The sequence below is a fragment of the Columba livia genome, chromosome 1 (genome assembly GCF_036013475.1).
Source record: "Columba livia isolate bColLiv1 breed racing homer chromosome 1, bColLiv1.pat.W.v2, whole genome shotgun sequence".
Lineage (NCBI taxonomy): Eukaryota > Metazoa > Chordata > Aves > Columbiformes > Columbidae > Columba > Columba livia.
Window position 1 is genome coordinate 36684452 of NC_088602.1, and position 14881 is coordinate 36699332.

General features: G+C 34.8%; 1 long non-coding RNA gene across 8 annotated transcripts in view; it reads right to left on the minus strand.

Moving 5' to 3' along the window:
- LOC110358349 (uncharacterized) overlaps window positions 1–14881 on the minus strand; it is a 101012-nt gene that overhangs the window by 16445 nt on the left and 69686 nt on the right. For 3 of the 8 annotated variants that reach the window (XR_010470973.1, XR_010470976.1, XR_010470969.1), the window contains exons 3-6: window positions 11766–11937; window positions 8687–8813; window positions 4600–4653; window positions 2007–2650 (exon numbers count right to left, since the gene is read on the minus strand). This is a non-coding gene — a long non-coding RNA (uncharacterized LOC110358349). Of the gene's footprint in view, window positions 1–2006; window positions 2651–4599; window positions 4654–6434; window positions 6554–8686; window positions 8814–11765; window positions 11938–14881 lie in introns of all 8 variants that reach the window. The other 5 variants (XR_010470987.1, XR_010470977.1, XR_010470982.1 and 2 more) reach the window with 4 other exon arrangements.

Here is a 14881-nt window from a genome sequence, read left to right on the forward strand (position 1 = left end):
ATTAGTCATTCTCATGATTGCCCTTAAATGAGGAAGTGAAGCCATGAAAGTTCACTTTGGAAGGTATTCTAATTAAGACACTGACCTTAAGACCAAAAAAATTTGGCTATACAGAGGAGCTGATGATCTTATATTTGGTGATGCCTGGGACTCACTTCAAATAAAGTGTCTTTAATACAGAGAGAACTCTATCACCAAAAAACATCCATTCAGTAACATGGGGAAATGAAATACTTCCTTTCATGTGCCTTTGCAAGTGTGTCCTCCTGAACATAGTGAATTCGTGTATGAAACACAAAACTTTCCTAGAAGTAAAAAAAAGAAGGTCGTGCACTCAAGTACTGTGACAATAATCTCCATGGCCACTTTCTTGGGACATATGTATTTATCTCATTTTCCATGACTGCCAGGATGGGTGTATAAAGAGCAGATGTACCTGTGGCTCATCACAGCCCTTCTTGCTCTTCTGAAACACCCTGCTCATGATTTGTCATCAGTCTATGGCTCTGTGAAGTGTTAGTGTTTGGAAATGGTGCAACTTAAAAGGTCCCAGGCCTCTTCAGGAACTTTTTCCTCAGTCTACAGAAACATGGACTATCAATTTTGTACAACTCCATCTGGAAGGCGTGCCTCTCTCTACCACTAATTTCTCTTGACAAATGGTAGCTTCAGATGTTCAAGGTTCAAACTTCACTACACCTATAGCTAGGGCTACTGTAGCTTCAGGGGCATTTATCCATACAATTTCATGGTGTTCTATTTAATCTGAATTAAAGAAGTAAAATATAAGACCCTTTAACTCAATTCCAGGTATGAACACTAGCCCTGCAAGATAGGAATCCATTTCCTCTTTTCTACTGCCAAAAAGTCAAGTGTTTTTATCACCAACAGATTCTCAAGTTGCTGCATGAGTTCACTACTTTTTTTTTTCTGAGAGCAGGGGTAAAAACAATCTATTACTTTCTTCTTTTCAGTAAATACGTAGTTACTAAACAAGTGCCCCCACCTGTGTTTATAAATGTTTATAATGAGGCTGATCTTTGGCATGGCTTGTCCCTAGTTCATCAGCAGATATTGTGAATACCTTGCCTTGTGATTCTACCATTTCTACTCACACCTAGCTCCACCTACACAACACATACTCGAATCAGATCTTTGTTGTCTCAGCGTAATAAGTAAATGCCTTCAGAGAAAACCTAAAACATCTTTTGAAACTTTTGAGTATTAGAAAGACTAGTAAAATGTTTATTTATGTTTAACCCCCATAAGTGATTTTGACCTTTTGTGGTGGATTTGCTTAAGTGAGACTGAGTCATATCTCAAGCTGTACATCATTCTGCAGTTTAACAGTGAGAAGGTGGATGCAAACCTTTTATTCACTTTCAATGCACACCAAATTTCATCTACAGTTTTTTACTCTTGAGTCCCAGATTAAAGCCAAAACAAATGTTTAGAACAAAAATATGTAGATCCAAGTTACCCAGGATTCCTGATACCAAACTACCTGTTTTGATGAAAAAGCAAACAGCTAAAAGGAACGCATAGCTGAATTGCTGGATATATAGGTTAATCTCATGTTTTGGTCAGCATGATACTGTTCAAAACACAGAAACTGGTATATTGTAAGCATCATGGCTAAACAAAAAGGTCCAGTTTATCAAAGGTAAAGCTGAGGTCACAATTCCTATCAAATCATTATATTACTAGAGTTTTGCTTCTATTTTCTGTTTATGAGTTAATTAAGAGTTATATCTAATTTTCTCAATATATCTTTAGGTAGTAATGTGACATAAAGTTTCCAAGAATAATTACTTATGAGTCATTTGTTGAGTACTTGAAATTCAAAACAGGAATCATATTGAATTGAAGTTATGTTGACACTGCTGTTTTTGCCTGATTGGAAATGTGAATTATGTTAGTGAACTCACTTTACATTACTATTGTCTTCTCTTAGCTTAGTATTATCTATTTCCACAAAAAGTCCTGCCAGAAAAGGTTATACTTACCGATAGTGAAGACATGTTACAAAGGAAAAACACAGATGCTGCTAAAGTAAATCTTCTTCTTAAAGAAGGTATGCGTTATTGTCTCAACATTTTGTTTTATTTTTTCAGTTGCAGTTTCACCCATACTTCACACAATTCTATTTACAGGTACAGGGTACCTAAAGCATCTGAAAATAGAGAAAGACAATTAACAGCCGAAACATTTTTTCTAAGGCTTTGCATATTAACATTTCATTCCATTTCATTATAAATCATGATTCATAACTTGTGGCTAATTTGATATTTTTAAATGTTTCTTCAGATTTCACTTGATGTCTTCCCATGTCAGGAAAGCAGGTGTTCAGCAAATAAACTCTTCTAAATGAAGACTGACATTAATTCCCTCTCTGCATTCTTTCTGGGATCAGAAGATGGACTTCAGCCACTCTGTTCCATTCCAAACCTCTAAATTTGGAACAAGATCACACTTTTAACTGTATATATGAAGTTGATGACATTCATACTGTAATCCATTAGAGGCTGAGCTGAACCATCAAATTCATTTCGATTATAATCCCAAGTACTTCAAATCCAGTTCTCCATAAGAGAAATTTAAATGTATTAAGTCAGTCAAGATTGCAGCTCTTGGTGTGTTGTTAAGAGACCTAAAAAAAAAGGAAAAAAAAATTATTAGAGAGAACATATGACATTTTTATCAAGTAAGAATTAATTTGAACAGCGAGTTGACATGCATTAGAGCTGTTTTGTAAGTTTTTGCAGATCTTCATCTTAACAGAAAATAAACATTCCGCTTCTTTTTTGTTGTTTGCTCCTATTGATTTTTTTTTTTCTGAAAAAACATGGGCTCTTGATTAACATTTCACATTAATATCCCTAATTACACTGTTCTGATCAGCATGTAATTATTTTGTGAATAAATGCAAATATGGTTTTCTGACATTTAACTTTGTACACTAGTGAAGTTAAAGCATCTATTTATTTACAATAGCATAGTACACATTATACCAGGAAATCTAAATCACACTCAAGTTCAAGTGTTAACAATAGATTAGAAATATTCATTAAATATACAAGAATGCAAGGGAATTCAAGGTGGTATCATATATGCCTTCAACGGGAAATGTAGGAAATATTGCTTAATGATTGTAAGACAATAATTTAGATATAATTTAAATGTCCAAGTTGAATATTTCCCAAGGTATAAGAACCTGAATGGTTAATAGGGCTATTATTATAGGGTAATTATTATTAAGGACTTGCTATTACGAATGCTGGAGGTTCATTTAGAACATGTGAAGGTCATTCAAATTCAGAACTACACACATTTGTTGAAATAGTTTTCTGTCACTATATTATATTTAAGAGTATTTTTACCCTACTTTCAAATGTCTACCAGTACTAGATTTATGATCTTGAAGTTCCAGGATTCAAAAAGCCATGTAGAGGAAAAAAAAAATTGTAAGTCACCTGTAGGTCAGCAGGATATTTGTGTTCATGTTTTCCTTGTTTTTTTGGATTTCAACTGGGCTGAGTTTTTAAAGGTATTTTAAGAGATTTTAAGGATTTTTGTTTTTCATTTTCCACACCTTTTGTGTCAGTCTAACTTGTTTAAGCCTAGCCGCTCCCTTTCCATTCACCAATTCATAATTCCGCTGAAATCAAGAGCCATAATCTTGAAAGACGAATTTCTTTCCACTCCATTCTTACTGGGAAAACAAAGAAACAAACAAACAAAAACCAAGCAAAAAGCAGTGCAAACAAAAACCTTCCTGATGATTTCTTAGGTATGAAAACAGCATTTTCCTAGCCTCTCTGTAGTGGATGTTGAAGATCAAGTAGAGAGGTGCAAAGGGGGTGAGTTACTGCATTGTTTGGGATCTTGTATGTTAGTTTTCTGCCTTCATATACCAGGAATGTGACTAAGTTAGCTCCAGTGACACCAGCTACTCTAAAAAGAACAGTACATTTAATTCTTCTTTTTCACTCTCATCTTTACATTGAGAAGAGAACATGTATTAGAGTTTAGTTCAAAAGCAGTAGCTACAACACTCATGTCCCTGAGTTCAACAAAGGCTCCCAGAACTCTTAGTTCAGTAGAAATTTGCACAAATAAAGTAGTTCACTCATATTTAATACTGGACAGCAGTCTTTAATGTATAACTCCCTTTTGCAGTCCCCCATCCTCTGTGGCACCATGAAAAGTTTTGGTGCCTCAAGAAAGATCACTATTTTATAATGTTCTTTAGAGCTTCTGTTGGTTTTTCACAATGTATTGAGCTGAGCAATAGGGAAAACCAGCAGCAGTTGTGTCTCTGCTAAGGAGTTAAAGGAATTCACAGAACTTTCCCCTGCTTTGGAATTCAATTGTCTCTTCCATTGAAACTGATAATAGAGTCCCTGGAAGGGTATGGCCTGGGACATTTATGCTAGGTTCATATTTAGAAGTTAGGAGAGAACCTGTGGTTACTGTCAATAAGCAGTGTGGCCATAGTGAACCAGTTTTATAAAGTAAGAGCTTAGCAGTTCAGTCTTGAGCATTCCCAAGGCAGTTTTCCTTGTTTCCAGAGAACAGTTAAACACAACTTTAGTTTACCTGTGGAGATTTAGCTCCTCCTGGGCCGTGACACTCAGGATCAGATGATACTATCTGAAAAGAGAAGTGTGTATCTTCCTAAGGAGCAATATGGTACATTTAGTTTGGGAAAGATTAGGAAGTACATGGAGAACCCAAAACAGACTGTGACAGCAAAACATGGCCCATCAAGTATGAATATGGTTCCCAAGAAGAGCAGAGAAAAAACATTCAGCAAAGTCTTGGAAATGTCAGAATAGGGTTTCTTGAAGTGTTGTCTTTAAGGAAAAGGTTGGAGAACACCAGCCTTATAATTATTCATCTTGAGGGTTCCCTATCTTATGAATTAGTAGTAATTCCTTCTATACACATGATTTATTTGTTTGTTTCTTTTTAATCTGTCAGAATGTAAGGCAGTCTAATTAGTAATATGAATTACAGCATTAGGTGACTCTCATTCTTGTAACTGTTCTTTCAGTGATATAACTTAAGAACTTTATTACCTTAATATTTTCCATGTAGCACAGACAACTATACAAATTCAAAATCTAAGGAAAGCAGAAATCATGTCAAAAATTCTTCTAAGATATTTTCCCAAGATTGTTTTGTTTTGGTTTGTTTTGGTTTGGTTTTTTGTTTTGTTTTGTTTTTTTTTTTTTTTCACAAGTCCTCAGCAAATTAGTTGAAATTGCTGAATATCAATATGATACTTTCCAAGTTTTAATATTTAACAAGAAAATAGAAACATTCTTTTATAGACCTGCATGGAAAAAATGTCAAGAGATATCAACTATGCAACTATTTTTGGAAGACGAGAATCTGATACTTTATGTTATGGTGAGGTGTCATTTTAGGACCATTTTTTTCAGTTGCAATATGTATTTTCGAGGTACTTGGAACACATATCCCCTGCCTATAGTGTTAAAAAACAGCATGAGGAACATTAGAGGGGCAATCAAAAAATCTGCCTTCTGAGCTAGCCACTGGCAAGACAGAAATATTGGAGACCAGGGCAAGGGTATTATCTGAGGTCCAACTTCTTTCTGGAAATGTCTTTCAGGATATAAGGCCCAGAAGCCTCTTCAGAAGTTGTCACACAGTGACTGGAGCAAAAGAATAACCTGGTGGCCTACTATGAGTGCCTGTTTAGGAAATGACACTCCATTTTTCTTTTATAACCTGCCTCAGGGATTTCTTAATTACTTTTCTATTAAAAAATGAATTTATAAAATACCTTTAAGTTATTGGTAGCTGGACCTTTAAAGCTGAGTTTTAAGACTTTAAGGATTTTGGGCTTTGCTTTCTCACAATTCTTGTCATTTTTCCAAGCTGGTTTGAGCATGCATTTTGACAGCCATTCTGGCTGAAGAAAATATTAATCTGTTACATAAGAGACAGGAACAACCAGCACAATTATGTTTTACTTGCTTTTAAAGAAACGGTCTCTCTTAAATTTCTGTGTAAAGATCACATCTGTAGGTCCATGATAGGTAAGTTCTTTCCAGATTGGATCCCTTAGTCAAAAGATCACACAGGGTGGAGTTAACTAAATACGGGCTCCTTATGCTGAGATGCACACTGCCAGCTTGTTAGCTTGTTTGCCACAGAATTGTAGTGAGCCACATCTGTCTCTAGAACATAGGGTACATTTTGTCAAAGGAAGACATCTACATCTGATCTGACCTTCAGAAGTTCCTTTATATAGTGTATTGGAAGAAATGGACAGTTCTGAAGCCTAATTAACAATGTTTTAAGGTAGACATCAGCTTAATAGATCATCTTAAACACATCCAGAGAGTGGTTTTGCTTTTTTTTTTTTTTTTCCCCTTCTAATTTATGTTTAAGAAGCCACATACCACAGGCTTCCTTGTGCATCTCTACAGTGTGCATGGCTGCATCTGTAAAAGGGACAAACTCCAGCCCCAGCTTCTGAAGCTGATTCTTCAGCAGGAGGATGCCAAGGGCCCAAGCTTGCCTATGTGAGAAGAGGAGGGTTAGCAATTTAGAGAGTCAAGTCTAGAGGAAACTCAATTGTATTGAGGCAGCAACTGACCCAAATGGTTTCTGACAATTCATGATTCTGAGTTAGGGGACCTCAGGTTGCTTAGCACTTGTTTGAGATATGTAGGTCTTTCCATGTATATGCTCGCATGAAACTTGACCACAGAATCCATAAAGCTGATCTTTAAATTCTAGACAAGGTACAACTGATCTATCACAAGCCAACATATTTTTATGGAGGCTTTCTCACATATTTGGTTAAAGGTGTACTGCTGTTCATTTGCAAGATGACCTGAATTACCCTCCTTTCCAAACAGCACTGAGGAAAGGAAGCTTTAGGAGTTACCAAGTCAGTACTTGCTTTTAAATTTCTGATTTGCAGATCATGGAACCAGCAGATGCTGACAGCTTTGTCAGAGATATTACAGGAAATCATGCAAAATTATAAAAGTTTTAAGTGGTTTTACTGAAGTGAATAAATATATAATTAGAGAGTTATTAAAATTCAGCTGTTCCAATTTTTTATTTCACAGCTATTATTACCTAACTGTTTCTGGTTTACTTAGAGATACTTGAGTTCACAGACCATTGACTGAATGGCCTGCAACAGCCACTCAGAAATCATTATGGTCTTTTATGTTAAACTGGTTTCCACGTAAAGGCATTAAGACACATTTGGACGTGGTATAGGGCCAGTTAGGGTGAACCAAGATGACTGAGGCATATGGCACAATATGAAAAGACTGAAATATTCAGTCAGGAAAAGACAAACACTGAAAAGGAACTGATTCATATTTTCAATGCAATATAAAATATAGGGGGGGAAAAAAAAAAGAAAAAAAAATACTGTTGTCTGGCCTGTCCCACAGTGTATTAAAAAAACACAATATCATAAAATTAAGTAAAAAGACGAAAAATATCCAATGTTTTATAAACAATGCTTCTACACCAAATAGTCTCAGCAAATAGAGTTCATACTGCAGAAAATGATGAAATATATTTCAGCTAGGTCTTAAAAAAAAAAAAAAAAAAAAAAAGGTGGATAATTTTATACCCACTAATAACATCTGTAACTAAGGCAGCTATGATAGCAATAAGGCTAATCAGATCTCTTGTTGTAGGGTATACTGTGACACAATGCTGCAGTCAGAAAGGAATTATTTGTATCCTGTGTAAATTATAATGTAATACAGCTCATTACATGTCCTATGGAGGAAGTTTCTGTTAAAACACTAGGTGAAGGCAGTACTGGAATCACTTATTTGCACAGTGACTGTGATCTAGAATAACCAGACTTAGTAGTGACATCCAAATTTAGTTATGGGTGAGACTGTTAAACATATTAGTGAAAATAAAATAATAAATTATTTTTTCTGTGAAAAAATGCACTCTTTTACTTGTAAAATTGTTAAAAGAGAAATTGTTTTAATTTTTGTTTTATTGACTTTTATGCATTAAATTTAGTCTTCTACATAAAATTTGTAGAAAAAACAGTAGAATACAACAGTATGGAGAAGCTGCATAAACCAAGAAAGATTTCAGACCTATGCACATTTTTTTTTCATTTATACCCATTGTAAAACCATAGTTTCTTTGGATTTCTTGTAAATATGGCAACAGCAATAGTGGCATGTTGATAACATGAGAAAAAATGTAAAAACTGAACTGATACTGAAAGGCAGAACTTTTACACACTTTTCTTTGATTAAATTATGTTGTAAACCAGATTCCAGAAATATAGTTAATTTATCCTTTTAATTGAGATAATCTTTCATGTTTTCAAATTTATAACCCCTCTTGTTAATTAGTTTTACTTTTTCTCTCATTGCTGCGAAATAAGTTATTTTTTCCATCTTCAGGGTAGAAGAGAAAAAGTGGTACCTACTTTTTCGCAGTTTTGTAAGATTCAGTATCACAGGCCGTACACATATAATCATTCAGAAAATGCTTTGTAACTTTCTCTGGTGTACATAAGACTGGTTTTGACATGTTATTCGACTGCAGAATAACAAAAGCTAGCACGTTATCAAAACTTTCAACAAAAATGTGAGAGTTTCTCTCTTTTACAAATGGAGAAATGGAAGCACAACGTGGTAAAATGACTTACCAAGGTAACTGGACAGACTGATGACAGGAACGCCTCTACAGGTCAGACCTCCCAAGTCCTGCTCCTCTGAGCTATGCACTTAAAGAGTCTTCTCTGGTCAGAATTTGAAGTCATCAGACAGTTGGTCCTATCAAACATGCAATTTCAACCATGTGTTGTAAGTGAACATTTGTAAGGAAATGTTATCTTTATTTCATTGCATTTCAGTAATTATAGGGTTACACAGGAATAGGTATAATTATCAGAGAAGAAAAGTTACAATTACATCCCCAGAGATAGTTGCGTGGTCTGTGAAGAAGGTGAAGGTGGAACAGGCATTTAGGTAAAGTCTTTGCTTTGCAAGTCAGTAGTTACTATGCTTGTAAATATTCTGTGTCACTTAGGCAAAATATGTGGAAAACATAGTGAGTCAAACTGGGATTTCTCCTTTGCAAGGAAAAACATGAGAAATAGAATATATGTGCAAAACATATTGCTTTTTCTGAATAGTTCCATAAATATGGATCTATTTAAAACCATGGGGAGAAAACTTAGCCCATTCCAACTTCAATTCAGACTTACATACCATATACTGAGCATCTTGGGATGAAAGTGTTTCTGCGGAAGAAACTGCTCTACTTCAGCAGTAAGGCTCTTAGCTACAAAACATCTTCTGTTTTCTCCTTGGGGGTGGGGTTTTCTTCCATATACACATTCAAATTATTTCGCAATAGACAAATTTACATGAAAACGTGTGGACAGGAGTTAATGCAACTCCTGTTATACTTTGTGTGACTACCGATCATAGTGGGATCACAGTGTGACTTAATGTGACATTGTGATCACTTCTACAGCAAACAAATGTATCACAAGCATAAGTATCCAGAATGAGGAAAAGCAGAAACACTCTAATCTGTCAAAATCTAAATTGAGTATTTATATCAGAATAGCATTGACATAAGAGGGAAAATACCACCTAAAATTCTGAATGAATGAGAAGACACAGAAGTCTGAACAGAAGTTGCTTGATACTATTTCAGACACCCAAAAGTATTTTACCTGGCCTCCTGATACCCCTCCAGAAGATGGGAGTCACAGTTAGGTCCTATATCATACCTCTTACCCCTTTGTGAATATTTTATGTACTGTATGGCATCTAAAAAGACACCAGACACCCGTGTTAGGCCCTCAAATTGCTTCTTAGATTCCAATGTAGTACCCTGGAGAACAAGCAGTCAAAATATATGGAGCAAAAAAATCTATCTGCATTTAATGTGAAGTTCAGCAAGTCAGGCTGCATCTAAATTGCTTGGTAAGTGTCTCTGTGGCAGGCTGGCAAGTCCTGGTCACCTTATCATTCAAGTCAGAGACCTGTTAGCAGTGCAGAGTAGCAGCTTTCCAGCCTGCACACCTCAGTTCCCTTTCCATAAAAGAAATTTCTCACTTTTTTCAAAGGAATATATTACTAAGTTTAAGCTCTTTCCAGGGAAGATTTGGGCAAAATGTCTTTTTACTTCACACTAAGAATATGGCAACTGAAGTAGACTTCATAATCTGCTCCAATTTTTAAGAAAACTGTAAGAAAAAGGTGAGCAATAAGACTCGCCTGTGTGTAACATGCATGAAATTGGTATTCATTATCCCAGACTGTCTGTTGCACAAAAAGACACTGATCTAATATGTGTCAGACTATAATATAGAGAATGGAAGATTGCTTGTGCTTTCCTCTTCATGGCTGCTTTCTCTATACTTTCAATCAGATTTTCTGGCAGCAACTTAAGCAGCAATAAAAGTATAAGACAAATTTCTCTTCATTTCAGACTGTTACAATAACAGATTAAAATTCCACACTTTGTCAGCAGTCAAATAAAACACACAAACTTAGGTAGTGTTAAAACATTGTAAGGTATGTGAACATTAGACTGAACAAGGCATAAAATATAATAATACGAAGGTAATTCATCAATTAACTGTACCATGTATCTTATGAAATCATGAATTTCAAGTTGTTTAGATGAACTACAAACTTCAACATATTTATCATCATGCAATTAAAAAAAAAATAAGAAATCACAAAAAATAACGAAGGATATTATAGATTGCTAACAAAAGTTAATTGATGGATTTAGCATATGATGCTAAAATGTACCAAAATAAGAGATCAAATAATAATGAATTGAATTTCTATTATAAAGTACTGATTTATTCTAAAATTTGTGTTAATCAGTAAGTCCAGATTTATTCTGATCAAAGCAATCAAAGAACATCAATCAAAAGTCCAACAGAGTGTGACCATCAATCAGATAGGTGTATAAACAACTATTGAATTACTTAAATGTCAATAACTTTAAAAGTTTGTTTCCTTTATGTTAATATTATACTGTTAAACTTTTTTCATTTTTTCTACATCTAACTCTTAGTAGGTTAGATGGTATCTATCTAGGGTAGGGTTAGGGTTAAGTTATCACAGGAGAATAATGGAAGGAGGAAGGAAGGAAGGAAGGAAGGAAGGGAGGAAAGGAGGGAGGAAGGGAGGAAGGAAGGAAGGAAGGAAGGAAGGAAGGAAGGAAGGAAGGAAGGAAGGAAGGAAGGAAGGAAGGAAGGAAGGAAGGAAGGAAGGAAGGAAGATGTGTTTAGAACTATCGTGCTTCCAATTTATATCCTGATGGTAAAAGTACAGGTAATGTGTAATCCTCTTCTTGATTTATAATCAATTTTCAAGTTATTCTAGCATACTGATAAAACAATAATAATCATAGTACCCTATAAATCATACCATTATTTTAAGCTTCTTTCTCTGTGAAAATCTTTGACTTGTGGCTGAAAAAATAATGTATTATCTGAAAACGTCTATTCTTGGCATACTTACATGCTTTCTTGGAGCACATTTCCTGTTAGGATAGGAGATATTTTAAAGCAGTTTAAAGAATGTTCTGATCTCAGTAACAGGGCAAGCTGGAGATTGACACTTCTAGTTTGCAAAAACTTGTGATATTTGACATGTTTATAATGCTACACTGAACTAAAAACTAGATTTTTTTTTTTTTTAAATGTGCCAAAAAGTATGTTTTTAAAGGAGAAGGGATCAGTTCAGTTTTACCTCTTGTTCCTCTGTCTCTCTTCTATAGGCTGGTTTCCATTTCTTTCTCATAATTTTGTCATAAATTACTGAAACCATTGATTAGGTGATTTTTTTTTTTTTTCAGTTCTTGTAAAGTTCACAGCAGTTTTCATTCAGCACAATATTGGACATCTTGTTCTTCTCTTTTCCTCTAGAGATTAAAAATTTGAGGCATACTGATTATCTATTAATACTTAAACTTGAGCTATACAGTTTATTCATTTAAGTTCTTAAATATTATAACAGGTAAGACCTATACAGAATAGGAAATATGCTTTTCCAGTCCTTTCCAACACATTATGGTAAATTCCACACAGTCTGTCCCTTATTGTTTACTCAGAAGTTTCTGACTAACTTCAGCAGTTTGTTTCTGACAACATAATATGTAAATCTCTTAGTTTTTGTCTGAACTGAAATCACCTATGGTTTATTCCTTCCTTAAGAAGGAAATATTTCCAGTATTCCAAGATTCACTCAGAAAGGTAATATTTTCAAATTATATAATATTTATATGTGATACAAATTTTGTTTGAATTTATTTTCTCTGCATCCATATCCAAATGTAGCAGAAGGATTCCTTTCTATGAAGATGTTTCCCGAAGTATTTATGCAGTAAGAGGTAATAAGCTATTTCTTGTTTTCTGCATACTGAAATTCTAAAGCATATATAATCGTGGCTCAGCTTTTCCTTTGGAATTGCAGAAGCTTGTTCTTGTTTATGATCTGTCTGGAGTCTGTATAACAGACTGTCCAGGCCATACAACAGTTTGTTTTGCAGTCTGTTTAGATGACATAGCATTATCTGCAGTTGTTTGTTTATTTGTATTTCATCTTCAGCAGAATCTGGTATGCTCCAGACAGCTTTGTCCTGATAAAACCATCTTATTAGAGCTTGGCATTCCTGTCTGAGTTTCTCCTTGTGCTTTCATTTTCTTTGTTCCACAGAGAACTAAAGTAAGCCTGGTGCAGCCTTAACATTGTTGTAGTGTTATGTATACAATATTTCTTATTATTTACAGGCTTGTTATTTTAGAACATTTCTACAGATAATATTTTTAGCATGTTAGCTATTTCTTGCAATACTTTTCTTATAATGTATAATAGGTTTTCTTTTATGTTTAAAAACAAACATTGTTCAACTGTTAGCAATATTAATACTATTAAGTTTATAAATATCTGTCTTACAAAAAAATAAGGATAAAACAATAAACCATCCTTCTTTCAGGCTTATTTTTGATTCAATCTTTCCTTACTGTTTGTGCAATGATAGTATTTGTATTGGGAAAAACAAACAAACAAAGAGTTTTAAAAAAAAAACCTTATTAAAAAATCCTCAAATGAAGTTCAATTATTTGAGAAATTAAAGTAATATTTTACTAGTTTATAAATGACTCATCTAGACTTGGTTAGATTGACCCCAAGATTCTTCAGCCTGGTGAAGCAATAAAAAATATTAGCATAGGATAGTTAATTTTCCAGATTATTACGATGACAAACAACAATCTGACCTATAAGAAGGAATATCCAGAATATTATAGGGCTATCATCATGCTTTCAAATTCAGAAAACTGCTGAGACAGTCTGTCTGCTGGTAAGGATACAGAAGATAGCAACAGGCTAAGTAACAGTCAACACAGATTTGTCAAGAACAAATTATGGCATTCAAAGAAACTTCGATCTGTAGTAAGGGAGAAAAAGATTTGTTGTCATATACCATAATGTAAGTAATGTATGTGACATTGTCACATATGATGTTCTCACTACAAAATGAGTGAAAATTCATCTAGATCAAAATATTGTGAGTTGCATATAGAATTAGCTGAAGATCCGTACTGAAAAACTAGATATCGTAATACAATGCCAAAATAAAAAGCTGTGTCAAGTGGTGTTCCACAGAAATCTGTTCTGGAACTGGCACTATTTCCTATTTTCGTTAATTATCTGGACAGCAGACTAGAACAATGTTTGTGAAATATACAGATGACACCAAACTCATAGCAGATGCAAATACATTGAAGAACAGGGCTACAATTCAAAATTATTTACAAAAAGAGAAAAATTATAAAGTAAATAGAATGCAATTCAATATGGGGCAAGAGCAAAATATTACTTTCAAGTTGATATAAATAACCACAAGTACAACATGGAAATCAACGAGTTAGACAGTAGTGCTGCTGAAAAATACTGAAATACTGTCTGGGTTAGTTACACACGCAGTGGGCATCTAGCACTTTTTGATGCACCTTATGGCATTCTGCCTGTCCTCCAGAAAAACGTGACCATTGACCTCATGTCGTACCTAGGGGTCACATCTGCATGTCTCAGGTATGCTAGATCTTCTCGAATGGCCCTTGGCATCTGTGTGTGTGGGTAACAGAACCGAGTCTTAAATAAAAACAGCCAATGGAACAAAGACTCCTATTTAGCTCACCTAAAAGTAGGCATATACACTTTGTCAAATGAATAGCTCTCCAGGCTACATTGGGATTGATTCAGTGACCTCCAGATGACATTTCAGCAAAGCACAGGTTTCTCATTGGTGTTGTGTCATACCTGACAGTCCCATTTGGATCTTTCAGTCACATTGGGTACTTCAGATAACATTACACACCTGTGTGTAGGCAAACTGATCAGGATTTACATTTCCAGTGGCTATTGTGGATTCACATGACCCTGTGTACAGTATTGTCTTGTAGCAAGGACAAGAAGCACTTTGCTTAAATTGAAGAAAGATAGCTTTGGGTTAGGTACAAGTAAAAACTTTTGATCTGTACAGATGGTGAAGATTATCTTGGAATATTGTAGAATTTCTATCAGTGTACGTTTCCAGAGACAATGTAGAAAAATAGCTACCATGAATAATTAAAGTCTAGTTTATCCTATCTTGAGGACAACTTATTAGACCTCTCAAAATGTTTTTTTCACAGAATCACAGAATTGACTGGGTTGGAAAAGACCTCAGAGATCATCGAGTCCAACCCTTGGTCCAACTTCAGTCCATTTACTAGATCATGGCACTAAGTGCCATGTCCAACCTCAGCTTAAAAACCTCCAGGGACGGTGAGTCCACCGCCTCCCTGGGCAGGCCATTCCAA